This window comes from Cavia porcellus, unplaced genomic scaffold (genome assembly GCF_034190915.1).
Source record: "Cavia porcellus strain 051 isolate PalLab524CR breed Dunkin Hartley unplaced genomic scaffold, mCavPor4.1 scaffold_7, whole genome shotgun sequence".
NCBI classification, from domain to species: Eukaryota; Metazoa; Chordata; class Mammalia; order Rodentia; family Caviidae; genus Cavia; species Cavia porcellus.
In genome coordinates this window covers 55,226,306-55,248,527 of record NW_026947490.1, presented here as the reverse complement: position 1 = coordinate 55,248,527, position 22,222 = coordinate 55,226,306, and the positions used below count along the sequence as shown (strand labels likewise).

The 22,222-nt window shown below is 44.8% G+C and overlaps 1 protein-coding gene, 1 non-coding gene and 1 pseudogene across 6 annotated transcripts in view; 1 reads left to right on the top strand and 2 right to left on the bottom strand.

Moving 5' to 3' along the window:
- Gpr161 (G protein-coupled receptor 161) overlaps positions 1-22,222 on the top strand; it is a 53,954-nt gene that overhangs the window by 7,188 nt on the left and 24,544 nt on the right. The window lies entirely within an intron of this gene.
- On the bottom strand, positions 5,274-5,405 carry LOC111756452 (small nucleolar RNA SNORA2/SNORA34 family). Its single transcript, XR_002790942.1, has one exon. It is a non-coding gene; the product is annotated as a small nucleolar RNA SNORA2/SNORA34 family (small nucleolar RNA).
- On the bottom strand, positions 19,009-19,605 carry LOC106027424 (max-interacting protein 1-like; annotated as a pseudogene).

The following is a 22,222-nucleotide window of genomic DNA, read 5'->3' as shown; positions in this document are numbered from 1 at the left end:
GTTACTTGCTTCACCCCTTTGGGCTTCTGTTTCATCACCTGCTACGTGATACGCGGAGAATGAACTGTTTTAAGGCCTCCGTTGGCTTTTACTTGGTCCCTTCTCTGAACCTCTCTTCACCATGATGGTGACCCAAACCTTCCTTGCTGCTTGGCTGTAGCAGTGGCCTACCAGCCGATATCCCTGCCCCTTGCCATCCACTGGACACCTAGCAGCAGTAGGGTGACCCTTTTAATGCATAAGTCAGGCCGCTCCCTCCAGCAGTGTCAAGTCGCAGGTAGGATCCAGTGCACGCTCCTTCCCTACGCCCACACTGCCCTGGTGCCTCAGCCTCTAGAGTCTGCCCTGCTCGTCTCTCTCTCTCTCCTTCCCAGCTCTCTTGCTGTTCTTTAACCTTGCCAAGTTGCTCCTGGTCCCAGCTGGTCCCTTGTGGAATTCCTCTGCACCATTTTCTGGGGTCCACGAAGATGTCCCTGCTATGGAGCATAGCCACTTGCCCCCCCAGCATATGCCTGGTTGCCTCTCCCCTAAGCTCTGGGCTGCCGGAGTCATTCTGAAGAGTTCACGTGTTAGAAGCGTGGCGTTCCATGTGGTGATCAGAGGTGGGGCTTGTGGAAGCAGGTAGATCACTGCAGACGTTGTCCTCAGAGGGATCGACGTGCTCCTCCTGGGGCCCCCAGTTAGTTCCTGCAGAGGAAGTTGTTGGGACAGAGCAAGCCTGCCCCTGCCCCTGCCCTGCCCCTGCCCTGCCCCTGCCCTGGCTCCAGCTCACCTTGGGGTGTCTCCCCCCAGCCCCTACCTGCTCACATTGCTACGCAGGCTGCCATGCAGTGCTGCTGGCACCTTCCAGCCTCTGAAACTGAATTAAATCTCTTTCTTTTTAAAGTATTCAACCTCAAATATTTCATTTTAGAAAACAAAACAGCCAGATAAATACACAGTGCTTCATTTCTCTCCATAGCACCTGCAGCTGTCTGTAGCTTGTTTACTCCCTCGGTCCCCGTGAGCTGAGTGTGAGCTTAGCACATACTGCTTGGTGCTGGGCCCCAGCTTTGGGGGACGATCCTTGACTCCTCAGCCTCGGTCTCACATTCCCAAGCACAGGTTTCTTCAATCGGTGATCAGCTCTAAGTGGATATAAATGCACGGGGAGTGGAAAATGTTTATTTTCTCAGCACACAAATTGTACTTTGTAATTCACAGGGAAACTGAGGAAATATTTCAAAGCCACCGAGAAGGGAACGCCTTGGTTCTTTGTGTTGGTGATCAGGTCTAAGATAAGTGGGTACAAATCAGCAGGGGACTATAAAACGTTTTCTCGGCATGCCAGATACAAGAGGAAATTCACAGGGGAAACTGAGGAAGTGTTTTAAAGCCACCTCACCTAAAATAAAAACGAGCACTGTAAGAAGACGTAGTGTCGGAAAGGCCCTTTGGTGAAAATGTATTCAGAAGAAACACTCCCGTGAGCTATTTAAAAATAATATTCTCAGTGTTAGCAGCATGGGCTTAATTAGTTGGCTTGGTTCTCTGAAGATAATGAGTGAAAAAATAATTAAGGAAAAACCAATTAATAATCATCACTATCTTGTGACGGAAATAACCGTCTCGTTTATTCTCAGCACAACTTCTGTCTCTTCTTCTTAGAGCATGTGTGTGTGTGTGTGTGTGTGTGTGTGTGTGTGTGTGTAAGGGCCTGTGTTACTTTCCTTGATCTACTTATTAAATTTATATCATAAAACATAGAATGAGAGAAACAACCCCGTAGGGCAGGACCTTGGAATCTCAATAGCACTGACATTGGGCCATCTGTCCTTTGTCACGGCGGCTGTGCTGTGTCCTACGATGTGTGGCAGCGCCCCAGACTCAGGTGCTGATGGCATCCCCCAGGTATGACAGCCAAACGTACCCTAGCATTTCCAGATGTCCTGTGTGTGGGGAGGTGCCAGTCACCCCCACACAAGGCCCAGTGATGAGGGACGCTCGAACGGGGAGAGAGAATTGGATGGTCATCTGGAGTCTTCTGGACATTTGTGTCTGCAGCTCCTCATGATAACCACAGCAGTTTTTCAGCTTGAAAAGATGAGAGTCGCTCTGGCAATAAAGGGCTTGTGAGCCAAAGGAAGCAGAGACAGTGGCCTCACAGTCACAAGTGAAAGGAAATCAGAGCTAAAATATCCTCAAAAGAATGTATCCACTTAAAGAGTGGATGCCTGACACTCGAGACCTGACAGGCCCCAGCTTCATAGGCAGAGGGGTGGGGACCTCCAGGGACAGGGACCTTGTACCAGCCCCTCCCTCATGGATTCTCTTGCTGGGCCTCCTTTCTCTCTTCTGTTCTATCCAGTTAGGTAATCAGAGGAAGCCTCTTGCTTTTAATTAACATTTGAAGGAAGAGTTGAGGTTTTATTCTTGTCTTCAGTAGCTGATGTAGATGTTTTGGGGGTTTGTTTTCTGAGAGCCCTTCTGCCAGCTGCTTCCCTCTGCATTACTGAAGCTCTTCTTCCTGACAGCCCCAGGAAGTGGGTTCGCCTTCTTTTTTTTTCCTCACAGGGAAATTAAGGCTCCGAGAGCACAGGGTTACAGGAACTTCACACCTAGATTTGGGGAGGTTTGCAGAGCCTGGATTCTTTTTGTTGATGACTGGGTCTCAGATAAGTGGATATAAATGGGGAAGGGAGATACAAAATATTTTCTCCACATGCTGCATGCGGGAGGCTATCATGGGGAACCTGAGGGAGCATTTGAGAGGGAGCATTTGTATCTTCACCTGAGATAAAAACGTGTACTATGAGAAGACATCACATCTGAAAGGATAACTGGACTATTAAAGGAAAACTGGGAATGGGAGTGAACGTTCCAGAAAGTCTTCACCATTTAGCTGTAGGAGGCGTCTTGAGCTCAGTGTAATCCACATGGATAGCAGTGAGGAGGTGAGTGGCCCGGAACACGGGAATGGCTTATGGTAATGATCCAGCTTTCTGAGACGCTACAGATCCCCAGAGCCTCCCTTGCCTTTTAGTAACCCTTCAGTTGGAGAAAGTGCTTACTTTCAAAAAGCTGGTGTAAAGCCATTCTGGTGGTGTAGCACTCAGGAAGCTGAAGCAGGAGGATTGTGAATTTGAGGTCAGCCTGGAATATATAGCAAAGCTCTGTGTCCAAAAAAAACCTCCCTGAAACAAAAAACTGCTGTGAATCAGAACAATGTAAAGAATAATTTTGAATTTTTGGCCACAAGATATTTGCAGAATAGTATCTTGTATATTTGTGACTTCTGATTTATTTGGCCTTCAGACAGTGTTGGAGATTTGATTTAGAAATGATATGGTAATGATACAGGGAAATGAAATTCATGACCTACTATGTCTGGTACGAGTTCGTGTTCTTTAAAACCAAAGAATGAATTTTAGGAACAACGGAGGTTAAGAGTAGAATATATTTATTGAGAGAAAGAAAACTTCTGTCTGAAGAGAGACAGAAGTGGTCCTAAGCAGGTTGCCAAGGACTCTGTCTTTTCTAGGGACTTTTATAGAGCAAAATCATGGGGCGAGACGATTCAAGGTGGGAAAGACTGGGAACTCACAAGGCAGATGGGCATAAAGTGGGACATAGTATAGTTTGCCAATAAGATTAGTAGTTCAGGTAAAATTGATTAAATTGGAGACAATGGGGAAGCAAGTCATGTAGAAAGCAGGTGTTCTTAAGGAGCAGTGACTCTTCCCTAGGGTGATGAGATCAGACTCCAGGCTTCCTCAAGGTGATAGGAAACTATTTAGAATATTAATCCCCAGGATATGGGTGCATTTGTTTGGTCTTTTTGTCATGAGGCCTGGCCCACAGCAGGAGGTGACTGTCTCTCCTGTAGTTGCAAAGTATCTGGGCTTCTGCACTGGCTCCATTGAAGACCTAGCCCTGTCTTACTGCCCATAGCATTTCTAACTAACTCAGCTGCCTGCAACAGTCGGATAGTTCATAAAAGAGACAAAAATATGGGGGCTACAGGAGAGCCAAGGAACAGTGGCCCTGCCCCTTAGTTGTGCAGAACTGAGCAGGTAACTTCTGCACAGACGCCTGGGGTCTCTGCAGGATACTGGGATTTTCCTGTCCATTCTAATGAGAGCCCTCCATTCAGGGCATCATGTGTGAGGCTGCACCGCTGTTCCTTTCTGTAATGCTAGGTAGCCCGACAAGCTTAAATAGAGCAGTTTCTTTTCTACAGCTTAGCAAGTAGAGAACCAGATTCTGAGCCCTAGGGTGTCTACCTGGAACATGCCACTGTTCGCTGAGCCCTAATGTGCTGAGAAGACCAAGGAGGAGATGATCCCGGTGTAAAAAGACAGTATTGCTGGAAGCCTCTACACGGACGCCTCGCTCAGTATTTTGTAGGACAGGGGAGTGGGTTCTGCAGAGGGAGCAGGACAGTAGAAGGTTGGGCCAAGGAGAGAGGGTGCAAAGGGGACAGGGCATGTGCAAGGCAGGCTCATTGGCTTAGTGCAAATAGCACTGCCTTAATCCGCCCAGTGGGAACGTCTGTTTCACATCATGGACTCACCAGTCACTGTCTGAACCCACCAGTGGGGCGCTGTGGACAAGCCCTGACCTCCTCCGAGGTCCCAAGGGTGCGACTGCATTAGAAGTGATTTTTTAAAAAATTTTTATTTTAAAGGAGGTAAAATTAAACACAACAAAACAGAACAAAATAGGACATAAAAATGCAATGTAAGAGATACAAATTTCAAAGCTAGACGACCTGAGATCTTCACTGTCTATCATATTGTCTCTTGTTTTCTTCCAAATAGTTGTCCATGTCTTTGCATACAGAGAATTCATACACAACAACATATAGTATAAAACTGATCCGAACAGAATGAGGAAGGCGTTTAGGTCTTCAAAACCAGACAAAAGGGGGGCTGGGGATTTAGCTCAGCGGCATAAGCGCCTGCCTTGCAAGCAGGCAGTCGTGAGTTCGATCCCTGGTACCGATAAAAAGGAAAAAGACCAAAAAAAAAAAAAAAAAAAAAACCAGACAAAAGGGAAGTCACTAATGGCTATCATAGAGTCTCTCCTTCTCTTCAAAATAGCTGTCCATACTTTCATGGATATTGAAGTTCAACAAAACAAAACAGGCGGCAGGGAAGGGTTGCTTGGTTTCCTGGAGCTCCAGGTCCCAGCACGGCTTGGGTCCCAGTAAATGTTGGTGGCTCCCACTTCTGGGCCGCTGCAGCCTGCCACGTTCCCAGCCGCTCACCGGGGGTGGGGGTGGGGCTGCTTCAAGCTGTTTCTTTCTAATGAACTGACCATTTCACTGCCCAAGTTCTGAAATGGCCAACAGACCATAGACATCTCTTTAGGCTCCTGCTTGAAACCAACAGTGTCAGGAAGCTGCAGCCTTGATTGAGGGCCAGTAGAAGTGATTTCTAAGGTCCTTTCCAAGTCAAAATTGTGTGCACCATGAGATTTAGTGATCTCAGATCAAAACAAGAATCATTATATTTTATATGCTTTGTTTTTGTTTTTGTTGTTGTTGTTGTTTTGTTTTTGTCTTTTTCCTTTTTATTGGTACTGGAGATCGAACTCACGACTGCTGCTGTACAAGGCAGGCGCTTATGCTGCTGAACTAAATCCCCAGCCCCCTATATGCTTTGTTTTAAAATATAAGTAGACTTATGACAGATTTTCATAAATTTTGCTTGAAGGTTTATGAAGGCCAGCCTGGTGTTTGGAAACGTTGGAGGGATGTTGTCTACTTCCTCTCGTGAGTGGGATCCATGAGCTGTTTAGAGTTGTCATGGGAAAGAGTGAGCGAGCTCCAGGTGTAGTGTCACTGGCACTGGGGTTAAGGGAATGGGACAGGGTAGCTGAGAGGAAGGTGGGGGGACAAATGACAGCTCAACAGCACCCCAGGCCTTACCTGCAGTGGGGTGACCATCATAGTCACACACAGCATTTTACCTCCAGACTTTCGCTGTGCTGGATAGCCTGGCTCCAGGGCGTAAAGGACATTCTACTAAGGGACTTCACCAAAAAAGGGTCACTTGCTGTGGCTAGGTACAGTGACACTGGAGCTCATTAGGGGACTCGGGCTGCTTCAGGCTGTCTGCTCTGTATTGCTACATGGGTGGCACTTTCCTCCAGGAGATGACCATCTGCTGTAGGCATTGAGTTGAGTTCCATTGACCGAAAAGGGCACAGCTAAGTCTGTCACCATCCCTCCCTCCTTTTTTTTTTTTTTTTTTTTTTGCAGTGCTTAGAATTGAACCCAGATGCTTTATCTCTCTGTCTCTGTCTCTCTCTGCTATCTATCTGTCGTCTATCTGTAACATTTTTTTTTTCTTTGAGGCAAGTTCTCATTAAGTTACTGAGTTGTCCAGGCTGAGCTTCAACTTGCAGTCCTACTGATCCTCCTGCCTCAGCCTCCTGGAGTGCTGGGATTATGGATGTGTGGTATTGGACCTACCTTACATCTATCCTTTTTACCAGGAAGTGGATAGATTTGTATCTCCTTGCACACTGGGTCCAGTGGCTACTCAGCGTGTATGAGCAAGCATATTTTTGTAGGCACCTTTGGCACCTATCTCAGATCAGGGTTCCATTGTTGGGGGAGAATGGACGTTGATTGCATAATAAACAGCGTCTGCTACTCTGCTGCAAGAAACTTCTCTGTAAGCAAGATGCATCTAGGATGCCAGGATCCCAGGATGTCACTGTCCTGTTCGTCTGTTTATGGATCACATTTGTTGGACATGTGACCCTTCTCCATGCTAAGTATATTTTGACCAAAACTTCTTTGCTTTCATGAATCTACAGCCTTGCACTACTGAAAGACATTAACAAAATAAACATGAAAGTGTGCACATCAGGGCACACACACACATACATAAAAATACACATGCTAAGGAGAAATTAAAGAAGGAAATAGAACCGTGAGGAATAGAAGGAGTGTGAACTGGCAAAACAAAACACAGACCTGAGGACCAGTGGAACAGGTTAGAATATGCAGACACAACAACAAACACACTCAGCCACCTTATCTTTGACAAATAGCCAGATGTGTACTGGAAGAAAGACAGCCTCTAAATGGTGCTGGAACAACTGGCTCTTTAAATGCTGAAGTCTAAAACTAGACCATGTCTGTCACCATGCACTAAAGTCGAAATGGATCAAAGGTCTAAATATTAAAACAGAAACACTAAATCTACTGGAAGACCAAGTAGGTAGAAATCTTGAAGACACAGGCGTAGGCAGAGAATTCATGAACAAAACCCAAACTGCATGAGAAATACTTCAAAAGATCAACAACCGGGCTTTCATCTTATTAAAAAGCTTTTGCACATCAAAAGATATCGCCAACAGAGTGAAAAGATGACCCACAGAGTGGGAAAAATTTTAGCCAGCTGTCCCTCAGACAAAGGGCTTATATCTAGAACATATAAAAAATTGAAAAAACTCAGATCTTTCTCCACAAATTCAGAGACCCAATCCAAAAATGGGCACCTGAGATGAATATGTACTTCTCAAATGAACAAATACAAATAGCAAATAAATATATGGAAAAATACTGAACATCATTGGTCATTTGAGAGATGCAAATTATTATTATTTTTTTGTATCTTCAAGACAGGGTCTTGTTATGCAGTTCAGGCTGACCTTGAGCTCACTTTGTAGTACAGGCTGGTCTCGAATTTACAAAGATCCTCCTGCCTCAGCCTCCTGAGTGCTGGGATTACAGGGGTGCATCACCACACCCAACTTGAAAGATGCAAATTAAAGTGACACTGAGATGTCATCTCACTCCAGAAAGAATGGCTAATATCAAGAAAACAACTAACAACAAATGCTGGCAAGGCTGTGGGGAAAAAGGAACCCTTCTCCACTGTTAGTGGGAATGTAGACTGGTGCAACCTCTGTGGCAATTAGGATGGGGATTCTGCAAAAAACTAGGACTAGAGGTCACATTCAACCCAGCTGTTCCCTTTCTGGGCATTTTCCCAGAAGAACTGAAAATATCATACTACAGAGATATATGTGCACCCATGTTTATAGCAACACAATTTGTAATAGCTAAGTCTTGGAAACAACCCAAATGCCAATCAACTAAGGAAGGAATAAAAAAGATGTGGTATTTTATGCAATGGAATACTACTCAGTTGTAAAGAAGGATAAAGTTCAGACTTTTATAGGTAAATGGATGCAGCTAGAGACCATACTCGTAAATGAAATAAATCAGACTCTCATGTGTAAACATCATATTGCTTCCTTAGTGTAAGAAGCTGAAAGAGCAAGATGAAAATGAATAGTAGAGATTGGGAAATGAGAAGAAACTGTTCAAAAGGGGAAAAAACGGATGGGGGAAGGAGAAGAGAAAGAAAGGAAAAAATACATAAATACAATATAAAGTTTTTTTTTTTTTATTACAGCACTGGCTCAAGCTGAAAGTTAAGAAAGTTATACTACTACTTTTTATTCATTGAAAAGAAAGGTTTGTGCTTATATTGTTTGATCAATTTTACATGACTGTAGCTTGTAATATGAGCAACTACTTAAAGATAAAAATAAGCAATGTATTAACCATTGTTACTCTCCTGCTATCGCATTTTGCAATTTCATATAGTTTTTATAGTTTTTTTTTTCTATTTTAAAAAAAAAAGAGCTGGAGATTTAGCTCAGTGGCATAAGAGGCGCCTGCCTGGCAAACACAAGGTCATGAGTTTAATCCCCGGTACCAAAAAAAAAAAAAAAAAGAAAAGAAAAGTAAAAAGAAAAAAAAAGCAGAAAGTGCGAAGTGTTACCTAGTGTGGACTGGGACTGCTTTAATGAAAAATTGAGTTACATTCTAACTCCAAAGGAAGTGAGAGCTGTCTACAAAGATATCAGACTAAGGGCATTGTGAGTGGGTGGGGTGGGGGGAAGGCAAGTGCAAAGGCCCGCAGGTAGAGATAGCCTTGAAGCATTTGAGAAATAGGTCAGTGCAGTTGGCGCAGAAGGACTAAGAGGTAGTTTTTATTACAAGCTTTGAGTGGTACTGGAGAGCCAGCCAAACCAGGTGGGAAGCTGCAGGTCCAGGCAAGAGTCTGGGAATCACAGAGGGTTGTGAGTAGAGCGGTAACCTGCTCTGACCTCTGCTTTAACAGGCTTAGTCTGGTTGTGTGTGGAAAATGGGGGAAGACCAGTGCGAGGCTCATTTAATAATTCCGAGGAGGCATAATGTCCTCTGGACATCATGGCAGCTGAGTAGGACATGATTGGATTCAGACACATCTAGGGAGTGACTCTGAGGCTTAGGATCTGAGCACCTGGAAGGACAGAGGCACCGTGAGGAAGAGCCTGGGAGGAGCAGGGTGGTAGGGACAGTGGGCTTGTGACACCTGTGACAGGCCCAGGGGACGCAGGAGCCTGGAGCTTGGTGGCCTCACAGGCCACAGTGGCTTCTCTCCATCTGTTGCTGTAGAATCCTCACCATCACCTGAGCCAGCAGCGCCAGGTAGACTTGGAATCGCCTTGGGTGTTTCTGACCTGGTGTGACCCACCTTCACCCCCGGGATTTGCCGAGATTCCAGGTCCACGTGGGATGGCTGCGGGCCAGTGTCCTGGAGGCTTCCCTGGGCTGCCCTGGGAATCCTGCTCATCTCTGTCTCAGGAGGCCTGTGGTCCAGGCTGACATGGCTGGTGGCTGTCACAGGGAAGATCCCTGCCCCTGGGCAGCTGGGGACATTGTTTGGAGTGGCTGGCGAAAGCCTTCTCCACCCTCTTCCAGAGCACATCCCTTTGGGTGTGCATGGGGCTCAGGGTCTCCATCATGAATTGGGTGGCTGTTTGTGGATCTCCAGAGCCCGAGGTGCCCTTGTGGAAGGCAGCTGTTGCAGTGGCCGGTGGGGCTTGGAGGAGGCATGCTGCCCTCTGACAGATGCACAGGCCGTGTGTCTCTCAGGATGTGACTTTGCTCAGACTGAGTGTTCCTCACGTTCTCCAAGAGATTGAGTTTTGTGTTACCACATGACTTCCTGGGGTGCATGTGTGTGGCATGGGTGGTGGCTTACTCTGTGGGCTCAGCCTTGAAATCACGGCTGTCACAGTTCCCTGTGAGGAATGATCCATGCCAGACCAGGCCTGGGCGCTTCCTCTGCCGCAGGACAGGTAGACCTCCAAGGTCCTTGTCATCGCCAGTGATGGTTGAGAAGCTGTGAAGACAGTGGCTTCACTTCATGACTGTCCCCATTCTGTCTGGGAGAAGTTGAAAGGAAGATTCCGAAGCTTTTTATCACAGCAAAATACGACATAAAATTTACCATCTCATCCATTTTTAAATGCACAGTTCATTGGTATTTCATACATTTATATTGCTGTGTAACCTTAAGCACACCATCCAGCTCCCGAACATTTGTATTTGTGAAAACTGAAACACTTTTTTTTTTGTCTTTTTCCTTTTTATCGGTACCGGGGATCGAACTCACAACTGCCTGCTGGCAAGGCAGGCGCTTATGCCGCTGAGCTAAATCCCCAGTCCAAAAACTGAAACACTACCAATTAAATGCCTCTTCTTCTGTCTCCCATGCCTAGCAACCACCATTGTGTTTTTCATCCTTCTGATTTGTTATTTTTTATTTTAGATACTGGGAATCGAACTCACGACCGCACTTGCCAGGCAGGCGCTTATGCTGCTGAGCTAAATCTCTGGGCCTGTCTCCTGATTTTGAGTACTCTGTGAACTTCCTGAAAGTGAAATCACAAAGTAATTGTCTTATTTTGGTGATTGGTTTATTTTGCTTACTGTTGCATCCTCAAGACCAGCTGCATTGCAGCATGTGTCAGGATTCTGCTCCTTCTCAAAGGTGGGATCATGTTTCTTTGTGTGAAGACCGGATTTAGCTGCTCTGCTCTGCTTGTCTGCCTACCAGCCCTCGGCCCTCGGGTGGCTGCTGCTTGTAGCTACTGTGAGTGAGGCTGTTACGAAGAGCAGTGTGTGAGTGTTCCTTTGAGATCCTACTTTCTGTTCTTTGTTGGCATATACCCCAAGATTATAGTTCTTTGTGTCTGTGTGTCTTTTTGAGACAGGGTCTCGCTGTGCAGTTCAGGCTGGCCTTGAGCTCACTTTGTAGCCCAGGCTGGTTTTGAACTTGCACAGATCCTCTTGCCTCAGTGCTGAAGGATTGGGTGATAATTCTATGGTTAATGTTGAGGGGACCTGCCAGACTGTTTTCAGAGGGGCTAGACCATTGTGCAGTCCTCCTGCAGTGCGATTCCTTCACATACTCACCAGAGGGTTTTTTTTTTTTTTTTCTTGTTCATTTGTTTTGTTTCGGTGACAGCCATCCCTAGTGTGTGTCAAGAAGTATCTCTTGTGATTTCCATTTGCATTTCCATAAATCAGTGATACGGAGCCTCCTGCCATATGCTTATTGACCATTTTCAAATCTTCGGAGAATGTCTGTTGACATCCTCTTTTTCACTGGACTTTGGCTTTAGAAGACCTGTGTATATTCGGAGTATTAATCCTTTACAACATATATAATTTGCACGTCTTTTCCCGCTCTGTGGGATGCCTTTTTAGTCTGTTGATGGGCTTTCTGGGTGTACACAGTTTAAAAGTTATAGCCAGGAAAGTGTTGCTAATTCTGGTGTCATGACTTGGTGTGTTTTGCGTGCTGTGTCCAGCCTCAGTGTCCTTCCACCATTCATTTCACTCTTACAATAGCGCCGTTAGACCACTAGGTCAGCAAAATAGCTTAAACTTAGTCTTCATTCCGCAGACAGGAGGTGTCCAGGCAACTGAAGGCACAAAGGCAGATGGGAAATGGGAACACCTGGCTCAGTGGGCCGATGTAGGGGTCCGTGGGGTTTCCAGGGTAAGCACCCAGAGATGTAGACGTGGCCAGGGCATAGAGAGTGTCATGTGCTGTGGTGAATGGATGGGCTGAAGACAGATGACAGACTCACAGCCCTGGGACCACGCTGAAGAGCTTTCGCCTGTTCTGTGAACTAGTTGCTTCACGTTCTGAGGATCAGTTCCCACTGTAGTTATTTAACGAACACTCGGCACCAGTATTATTTTAAGTACTGTCCATGTTATTAATTCATTATGCTTCCCCCAACCCCGTGAAGTAGATCCTCCTCTTCTCCTGTTTGACAGATGGGGAAACTGATGCTCAGAGGTTAGCGTCAGGGTCACAGTGCCAGGAAATGGTAGAGCTGGGATTTGAACTCTGGCTTTCTAGTTCCAGAGTCCTTGTTTTTAATTTTTTTTCTCTCTTTTTGAGACAGGGTCTTGCTATGTATGCCATTCAAGCTGACCTTGAGCTCACTTTGTAACCCAGGCTGGTCTCAAACTTGCAACGATCCTCCTGCCTCAGCCTCCTGAGTGCTGAGATTATAGGCATGCACAACCACATCCGGCTCCAGTTTTTAACTTCTGTGTTTTGCTGCTCCTCTGAAGGAGAAGCATAATCTTCTAAATGCAGTTCTAGTATTAATTTTTTTTTTTTATCAGTACTGGGGATCGAACTCACAACCGCCTGCTTGCAAGGAAGGTGCTTATGCCACTGAGCTAAATCCCCAGCCCCTGTTCTAGTATTAATGGTTTTAATTAATTTTTAGTTAATTACTCTGAAAATGGGCGAGGATTTTTAAAGGAGAGGATGGATTTGTGTTTTTTGAGGTTGGGATGGATTTGGGATGGATGTTTTTGAGGTTTGAGTGGATTTGTGTTTTTTGAGGTTGGGATGTCTGTACTGAGAAGCCAAGAGCTGGAATTTGGAAGGATGTTTATCAGCCCCGCTCACTGAACGTTGATGACATCCATGTACACAGCTCTAAAGCTGTCTCGCTTATCTGGCAAGTCAGGAGTTCAGCATGGCACCACGGAGCCTCCTGGGGTTTGGTCTCTAAGCCTTTTTCTTTTCCCTGGCACATTTTCCCAAGCAGACCGGAACTCAGACTCACTCTAACACATTGAGAGATTTGGAGCAGGAGCTCCAGGCTGATTTGGGGGCCACATCATCTGAGATTGCAGAGGCCCAGACCAGGCCAGCTTTATTTGTGTAGATTTTTTAAAAAATTTTTAATTAGGTGTATGTTTAATATGCAATGCATATTAAATACATTCATCGAGAGGAGTTGGACCATACACATATTATATCTTGATCCTTTTAACATACTCTTCTCTCCTCTCCCTCCTGTCTCCCCCATCCCCAAATCTCTACTCCATGAAGTCTGTGTCCCTGTTTCGTATCATCTCATTTGTTTTGGTCCTTAAATTATTTATAGTTTGAGTTTCTCCTGTAAGAGAAACCACTGGGTGACTAGCCCCCTGTGTCTGATTTATCTCACTTAGCATTAAGCCCTCGAGAAGCCATGTTCCTGCTCTTTCCAGGGAAGGGCCAGTTGTGAGGGAAGAGCCATGGCCTCAGCTCTTTTTACCCACACAATTGGCCACACAGGGACCCTGTAGTCTCTTTCTGGCTCTTATTGAGTCGCAAGGCCTGATTTCTGGGCGGGCACATGTGGATTCATTCTCATTCCAGTTACTTAAGTGCAGAAGAAGGTGGCGATTGGATCCTCCTCCCAAGTCCGTGCTGCCCCCAACACACAGGAAGCAGGGATTAGCTTGGGGTGTCACAGAGCATTTCCCCACCTGGAGCATTGTTTCTGCCAGCAGCCCGTGCACCTGCCTGCTTTGGCCCTGGATTCCACAGAGAAGAGGGCCTCTGTGATGCCAGCTCTTCAGGCTGGCCAGCCCTTTCTCACAGCACAGTTGTTTCCAAAGGTGGGATTGAAAACTGCAATGAACGTTTTAATTAAAACTAGTAAAAGACACTTGCCATTAAGTGTCCTCAGAATCCTCCCCTCCTGCGAAGCACACTTAGCCGTCACCCTTGCCACTTGCCGAAGCAGTTCTGGATGTCCGCTTTTGTGAGTGTCTTTAATTGTGCTGTGTGGCTGCTGCGGTTTCCTAAATCAATTCAGAATGGTCATTTGGCGTTGGGAAAAAGCCAGAAGTCGGGGGGATTTAGCTCAGCGGCGTAAGCGCCTGCCTTGTAAAGCAGGCAGTCGTGAGTTCAATCCCCGGTACCGATAAAAAGGAAAAAGACAAAAAAAAAAAAAAAAAAAAAAAAAAAAGCCAGAAGTCACACGGTGCCAGGCTGAGTGAATCAGGGGCTTCCTGCTGGGTGGCACACACTCACTGTGCTTGTGACCACGCCTTGTAAAGACACTCGTGAAAAGGCACTTCCAGAATTGCTTCAGAAAGTGGCAGGAATGATGGGATACATGTGTTCAAAATGAGGAGTGTCCTGAGAGGGGTTAATGATCATGCTTCTTTCACTGAAATGAATTTTTTTTTTTACTGCCCTTGTCATCTGAGATGAAATGCATTTTTTAAAATTAAGCATTTTGCTGCGTTTCCATCACATCGAGTAAGCTCCGGATAAACTCTCCACACATTAACTTAATCATGCATCGAAGCCTCCGTGTGCCAGCTGCTGTTCCGGGCACTGTGTGCGGTCAGCTCAGCCCTCTCAATACCTGTGAAAAAGAGAATATTCATTTTTTTGGAGGTGAGGAAACTGTAAGTGGAATCAGCTCATTGTTGGGTTATGCAGCTAAAGATCTGATAGGCCAGGCTTCAAACCAGAACAGTGTGGCTTCTGAATCTGTGCCCTTTGCCACTGTGGTGAGGACTTCCCGACAGACAGAGGGCCGCAGGAATCACAGCTTGAAAAGCAACCTGCTTTAGTCAAAATAGAGAACTTTCAGAGGACTCTGAGACCAGAATTTCCAAGTTTACAGTCATGTGGAGAGATATCACCTGCTCTTACACGTAATAATTTTGCCCTTGTAACTCAGCCATTTCTGGAATTATTTCTCAGGAACTTCCAAACAAATCGGTGAATAAAGTGCTTGTCTCAGTGTTGCCTTTTTTTTTTTTTTTTTTTGCTGTTTGTTAACCCAAAACAGATACTGGTCACTGACTCTGAATGCCCTGAGACTGTTATCAGTAGTCTTACCCTACTCTACTCTACAGTAGTCTTACCCTACTCTAAAGTACAGCGGTACTTTACTGTCATGAGGATAAACACAAAGACCACAGGCTGTTTCCAGGGAGGAGTGTGGTGGTGATGGTGACCACGCGTGGCACTTCTGTGGCGGCCTGTCTGAGCAGGATGGCTCTCTGTCTTCCTTCTGGCCAGTTTCTGACGGCTGCATTAAAACCTCCCTTGGTTACTGCCTAGATGTTTCTCAGGGCAGCCCGGGCACAGTGCAGGGAGTGTGGGAGTCGGAACACCTTTGTGTCTGGCAGCAGAGCCGCCCAGGAGGCTACAAATGTGAGTCACACTGGAATTTACTTCCATTCGGGGGCCCCAGCCTGCCAGGCCTGGGGAGGCTGGCTGCCCGCCAGGAAGCTGAGGCCTCCAAATCCCTCTCTTGTTCTTTAAAGACAGCCCTGAGGGACGTGCTGGGCCTGGTGCCTTCCCCACGCCAGGCTTCCCTGCAGACTGGGATTTTGGATGGCCTGGGTGGGCAGCTGCTTGGCTCACATCCGCTTTTGTCTCCGAGGAGAGTTGGACCGACAACGCGACAACTCGAGGGCTGCAGCCAGCTGGGCTCCCTTCCTCTGCCGCTGACCACGTGAGGAAACACTGCTTCTGCAGGGGTTTCCCCAATCCTGGATTGAAAGTGCTGCTTGCATTTTTATTCTCTTGGCTGTTACCTTTCAGATGTTAGCTGTCATGTTGGCCTTAACAGTGACACATAAAGAAGGCACTCATGCTGAAATAGTCACTGAGTCCTGGACCCTTGACCAGCTGCTGGAGGAACAGCCAGAGCCCGAGTTTCAGCCCTGGACGCACACGGCCTTGGAATGTTGTCATGGTCCCACCTTTAAGAGCTTCCACCGCCACTCAGACCAGACGATAAAGTATTTGAGATTTATTTCATGATGCACATCTCAAAATTGCTAAGAGTAAAGTTTTGATGGTCACACCGTACTTCAGAAAGTGTATGACGTGATGGATTTGTTAACTACATTGATTTAATCATAAATAGATCAAAGCATCCTTGTAATCCATAAATACCTATACTTATTTAATTAAAAAAATCTTCTGTTTGGTTCAGCATTTAGCTTTATCTTGTTTTTGAAGCTCTCAAATTGGCCACTGTTACCATATTTATGACCAATGTTTAACTTTTTAAATGTAAATTTTATCTTTTAGGGTTCTAATTTAGGTTTTATCTACATATTTACTAGTATCTTTTTCTAATTGGTTTTGTATCTTTCCCCCACTTCTGGATTATTTTCTCCATTAGATACATTTTTAGGTACTAAGCTGCTGGCTCAGCACCCCACATGGCCTCAGAAGGGCTGCTACTGCTCTGGCCTTTTTTTCTCTCTTGGCTATTAGGGCTTTTAGAGAGGTTTCTCTTCCTAGTGTCTTTATGAGATCAAAATGTCTTTCCTTCGCCCCATTGTTCCTTTTGCTTAATTTTCCAAAATTGTAAGAAGAAAGGGAGCACAGTGATTGACTTGAATAAGGGTCTTGATTTCTAGTTCATGCTTTCAATTTCTTAAATGTTTCTGACTGCATTCTGAGTAACTTCCTCAGACCCTTGTGCTCGTCTATCATCTTTCTCTAACTAAATCTGTTGCTTAATGTACTCATTAAGTTTGATGACTAAAATTTAATTTCTAGAAGTTCTATTTGCTTTTGCTCAGAATTGCATATTATTATTTATTTATTCTGGTAATGGGAATCGTCAGGACTTTGCACTTAGCCAGGCAGGTGTTATGCCGAGCTGTATCCTCGGCCCTGAATATTATTTTTTCAGTATTTTTGTTGTTGTTGTTCATGATTGTTTCCACTTCTTTTCCTTTTATAACTTTTAATTATATATATTTTTTTCATTGAGTTCTTGGAATGCTGATTTTTCTGCTTTTCATTTTCATTAGGTTTTGGGGGGTTTTTGATTGGTTCCATTTGTGAGTGTGGAGATTTCTGAGAGCCGTTTTGTGATTACTCTGGAAGCTTTGCCTCATTTAACCTCTCCTCCCTTCTCCTATCACCTCCTTGTCTTCTCTTTTCTTTTCTCTCTTTCCCTTACTCTCTTTCTCTTTTGTCTCGTACTTGTCAAACTCAGGACCTTCACACAGCTATGTCTTCAGCCCTCGTTTATCTTTTATTTTGAAGCAGAATCTTGCTAAATTGTTAAATTGCCCAGGCTAGGCTTGAATTTTTAATCTTCCTGCCTTAGCCTCACAGAATTCTGGGATGACAAGAGTGCACCCCAAAGCCCAGACCACTGCCAGCATTAATCCATACGGATCTGTGAGCTTGGATTCTACACCATGCAAACTGCATAAAATGGAGCCTGTGTTAGCACGGCTCCTGTGTCCGTGTTTGGTTTCTCATGGAGAAGATTTGGTTGATGTTCCATCCAGAGCCCTAGGTAGATGACCGGCTTTGGTACTTCTCTTGCTAGCTCTGTTTCTGTCTTCCCTCATCCAGGAAGGGGAAGCCCTTCACATCATCTGATGCACGGTGTGGTTTCAGCTCTCTGCTCTGTGGGGCTGGTGGCACCAGCTGTCTACCTTCTATTCCCAGGTGTGAAATTACAACTCTGGCTTTTCCTTTTTTGTTTTCAAGTAGGACTTGAAAACTTGAGTTTCCCCAAATTTCCCCTTCCCTACAGCTGTTGTTGTTTGTTCGAATACAGATTAAATCAGTGACTTTGTCCCTGTAAGTAAAGCTTTATAAACTCCTCATAACATCCTGTTTGTACCTGACCAAGGCCACTGAGCACAGTTTGACAAACTGCCTTAGTTCTGGTTGCCTCCCCCAGTTATGTACCACTAGACCAACCTCTTGGCAACATGTATAAGAAACTGGAGCCTTTCCTTTTTTTGGGGCTCAGCCCTTTGAACACCTAAATAAACCCATCCCTGTTTCTCCTGCAGTCTCTCCAATCTCTTGAATTCTGCAACACTTCGTGAGTTTCCTTTTCTTTTTTTATTTTTTTGACTTCTTGACAAAAAAGTTTTGGGTTCTATTTTATCCAGTGTTTCTATGTGTTTGGAACAGGAAAACTGTTCATTCCAGCTCAATCCATCATGTTTGCCAGCAAAGTCTCATGTGTGGAATACATTGGGCTTTTCTTAGACAAAACAATGAAACCTGTGAAGCATTTTCTGTTCATTTTCTCATTTGCATTTTATTTGTAGTTTCAATTTGTGAATCTTTCTAAAGATTCTGAGGAATTCTCTGGTTTTACATTTATATGCACATAGTGACTCCATCCTGATCTCTCCAATAGCAAGTCAGATTCCCCCGGAGGCTCCCCCGCTCTGTGATTGTCATCTGCCTCCCCCACAAGAAGAAACTTCTGCATAAATGCAGGTTTGCTCACCTGCTATACGCTCAAAGTAACTGAAAAATTCCAACAACTTTACTGACATAGACCCCACTAAATAAACTTTTGTTCTTTTTTCTGTGGACTGTATATATCATGAAGTGTAGACAGTCAAAATATTGTGTTCAGAAGCTACTTAATTTAATGATCTTCTCTGAATGATTATGCTGTCAGCCTAATATATATAAGGCCTATTTTGTTTCTTTCTTCAATTAATGTTAGGTTTACTTTTTGAATTCATTATGGTTAATTCTTTTTCTCCTCCTTCCCCTCTTTCATTCTTCTTTCTTTCTTTCTTTCTTTCTTTCTTTCTTTCTTTTTTTGTCTTTTTCTTTTTTATTGGTACCAGGGATCGAACTCACGACTGCCTGCTTGCAAGGCAGGAGCTTACACCACTGAGCTAAATCCCCAGCCTTTCTTTCTTTCTTTCTTTCTTTCTTTCTTTCTTTCTTTCTTTCTTTCTTTCTTTCTTTCTTTTTCTTTCTTTCTTTTGTTCTCTCTCTCTCTCTCTCTCTCTCTCTCTCTCTCTTTCTTTCTTTCTTCTTTCAAATCCAATTTAAGAGATTGTATTGTATTGGCCCAGTGAATATATTGCCCTGCATGTTATGTTATGCTGGGTTCTAGGAAGTGAATGCAAGTTTGACACTGGCCCTGGAGTAACCCTCATCCCTCCCAATACTCTGCAGGTTGCCGTGGTCATCAGTGTCACTGATTCTGGTCCTTATATTGCCCACTTCTCCATGGAAGGACTCTGTGCTTTCATCATCCACTTCAGTCTCCTCTCACTCATTAAATCAGAATGATCTGAAGAAATAGTTGATCCAGTGCTGTCCTTCATTCCATCTCTTGAGGGCCCTGCAGCTGTTCTAGTCGTTGCTTTAAAAATCTCTGTTCTCATTCCAAGTTGTCAAGCTGGTGCTAGTTCTTCCTTTCAGCTTCTTTAAGTTTCTTGATGTGTTATTTGGCGTTGTGTGCCTGGTACAGTCTGGTCCTAGAGGAATCAGAACTTTCAAGCATTCTGAGCATGGGCACACAAGCTCACCACTTTTTTCCTCGCTCATTGTGTGTAGGTCTGTTGACAGTGCTGGTGCTGCTGTTTGCATTGCTGGATTTTTGTGCACAGCTCCACTTCTGGGGGGGCTGTGAATGCTGGAGTTGGGGGCTGGGCATAGAGGGGAATGAGGAGCCACAGCCGTGTCACACTTTTTGTTTTCTTTCTCAATCAGCTCCAGGTAGCTGGCTGCTCAAGCAGAATCTGCACGTTCTGCAGAAACGCATTGTCTTACTTACTTTTCTCTTGTTGTTGAGACAAAATACCTGATGCCCAAAGTGAAGCAAGGAAGGTTTATTTCCTACAGTTTTAGGGGTTTCAGTTGTACTCAGTTGGCTCCAAGTGGCAAGGTGGTGTGGCAAGGCATCTGTCCATGGCCACCACAAACAGCAAGTGCCAGCAGAGCAAAAGAGGAAAGACAGGCCTTCTTCCTGCCCTTACACCGCATGTCAGCCCCACCCCTGGGCGGGTGCAGCACTCACACCTCCAGTCCCAGCACTAGACAAGAAACCGATCACGAACGCTAGATTCAACCATGTCCATGATTGCATGAAGCTTGGGGAGGGCCATCTGAATACAACCCATAAGTACTGATGTCCTTCTCCATCGAGTTTTCACTAGTGTTGAAAATGTCCGAGAAGCGGCACCTGGCTTTGGCCCCCACTAACTCTGTAGGCTGGGCTGGGGCTCCGAGGGCACCAGTCCCCTAAGCCCTTGCCACGGGCCTCTGGTTTGCTTTTCTTAGTATGCAAAATGTTTACATGGTTCAAAAGTCAAAAGTAAAAAAAAACCCTGAGGAATGTTACTTCCATCTCTCAATTTCTGTCTTGCTTTTCCTTTTCTTTGGATAAACATTAATGTAGTGCATATGTATTTTTAGTTCAGTTTCTCACTTATTTCTGATATTTTTGCAGCTAATTGCCTGGGTGAATCAGATGAGGGTGCTTGTGTGTTATTTTACAGTATGACTGTGTACCTTCAGGGTGAATGCCTAGGAATGGTCTTGCAGGGGCAGAGACGTGTGCATGTACTGCTTTGGTAGCTGTTGCTGGTTTCTCTCCGTAGGCTGCACCCCTTGCAATCTCTCTTGGAGCCTAGAAGAGCAGCAAGCTGTCTCGACAATGGCGAGCGCTACCACACTTGAATTTTTGCTCATCTGAAAAGAAAAAAAAGTTATTTTAGCATAGGATTTTGTTTTGTTTTTGTCTTTTTGAGACAGTTCTCACTATGCAGTTCAGGCTGGATTGAGTTCACTTTGTGGCCCAGGCTGGTCTTGAACTCGAAACCGTCCACCTAGCTCGGCCCCCTGAGTGCTGGTATTCCAGGTGTCACCACCGCGCCCGGCTGGTATGATTTTGATGTCCAGTGTTTTCATTTTGAGTGAAGCAGTCTTTTACATATGATGGGTGATTTTAAAATGTGAACATTTAAATCAGGGAGATTTATTATAGTAAAAGTTACATATCTGTGGGTCCCCTCAAAAAAATGCTCCTCCTCTCTGTGAACACACCCCATCATTCTTGCCATTTTCTGAGGTGGTTTTGAAACCCTTTTCCCTGGGTGTCTTTAGCTGTGCCGTCACGACTGCCTCAGTGTCCAGAATTGATTCCAAACATTTCCCTTTGGTGGTCATTTTGACTTTGAAGAGCCAGAAGTCCCACGATGCCAGATCTGGTGAGGAGCATGAGGCCGCACTGTGTTATTTCTACCGAGCCTGCCTTTCAGCTGGGTGGCCCTTGGGAGCAGCACTCACCATATTGTTGGTCACAATTTAGACACGAATGAGGACTTGTACAGATCTGTGTCAGAAAGTGGTGAGAACGATAGGAGAGTACTCAAAAGCGAGGAGCGTATTTCTCTCCAGGGGTTAATGGCTGTGTCTTACTGTAATGCATTTCAGAATTTAAATATTTGCTGGATATTTTGACCACCACTTATACCATTGGTATACCTTTTGGCATGGTCTTTCTGTCCATGTCTGTTATCCATGTTCCTCTTCTGACTTTTCATCTGTTTTTCTCTCAACTTTTTAAGGAATTCTTTATAATTTAGCGTGATTAGTACTTTATAGGTTGTAAAATTTTCTTCCGTTTTTTCCTGTGTCTCATGATACAGTCTCTTTTTATAACCACCATATAGTTAACTGAAGAACATGGTTATTTTTAAGAAACCAGTTAATAATTTTCTTGTAAGCATCAATGAAATCCAGAACTCACCAACTAAATATAAACACCAGGAACCATCTTACAAAGACAGACATAGCCAGTATACCTATAAAGCATATTCCTGGTACAAAACTAGGGTAACTAAGAAGTTGCATAACTGGATTAAAAGTCAGAATATTTTAGCAGCAGCCTGGAAATATGGTCTAAATATACAAAGTAACATTTAGTAGGAATAATGTTTTGTTCTTAGTCATAAAAATATTAATTCCGTATGTTGGAGATTAGGTACATCTGCTTTCACAGAAGTTCTTGAATATATCAGCTTTGGGTTTCAGTTGGCTGCACTCTCACAGAGGCTCAGGAGAGTGATATAATCGCTATGGGAAAGTTTACTTGTAGAATAAATTTTGGGAATCGTCCTGATGATGGAGGAAATTGTCCCTTCACACTCGACCCTGACCAGACCACATCCAGAGGACCAGATACCAAGAGAGTTGTAGATATTTGTGACCGAGCGCAAGCTGAGAGCTCATGCGGGGCAGGGCAGTGGTGCTGTGACACAACCAGGAGCTGGGAGGCAGGTGGTTCTGACAGCATCAGGAGCTGTGAC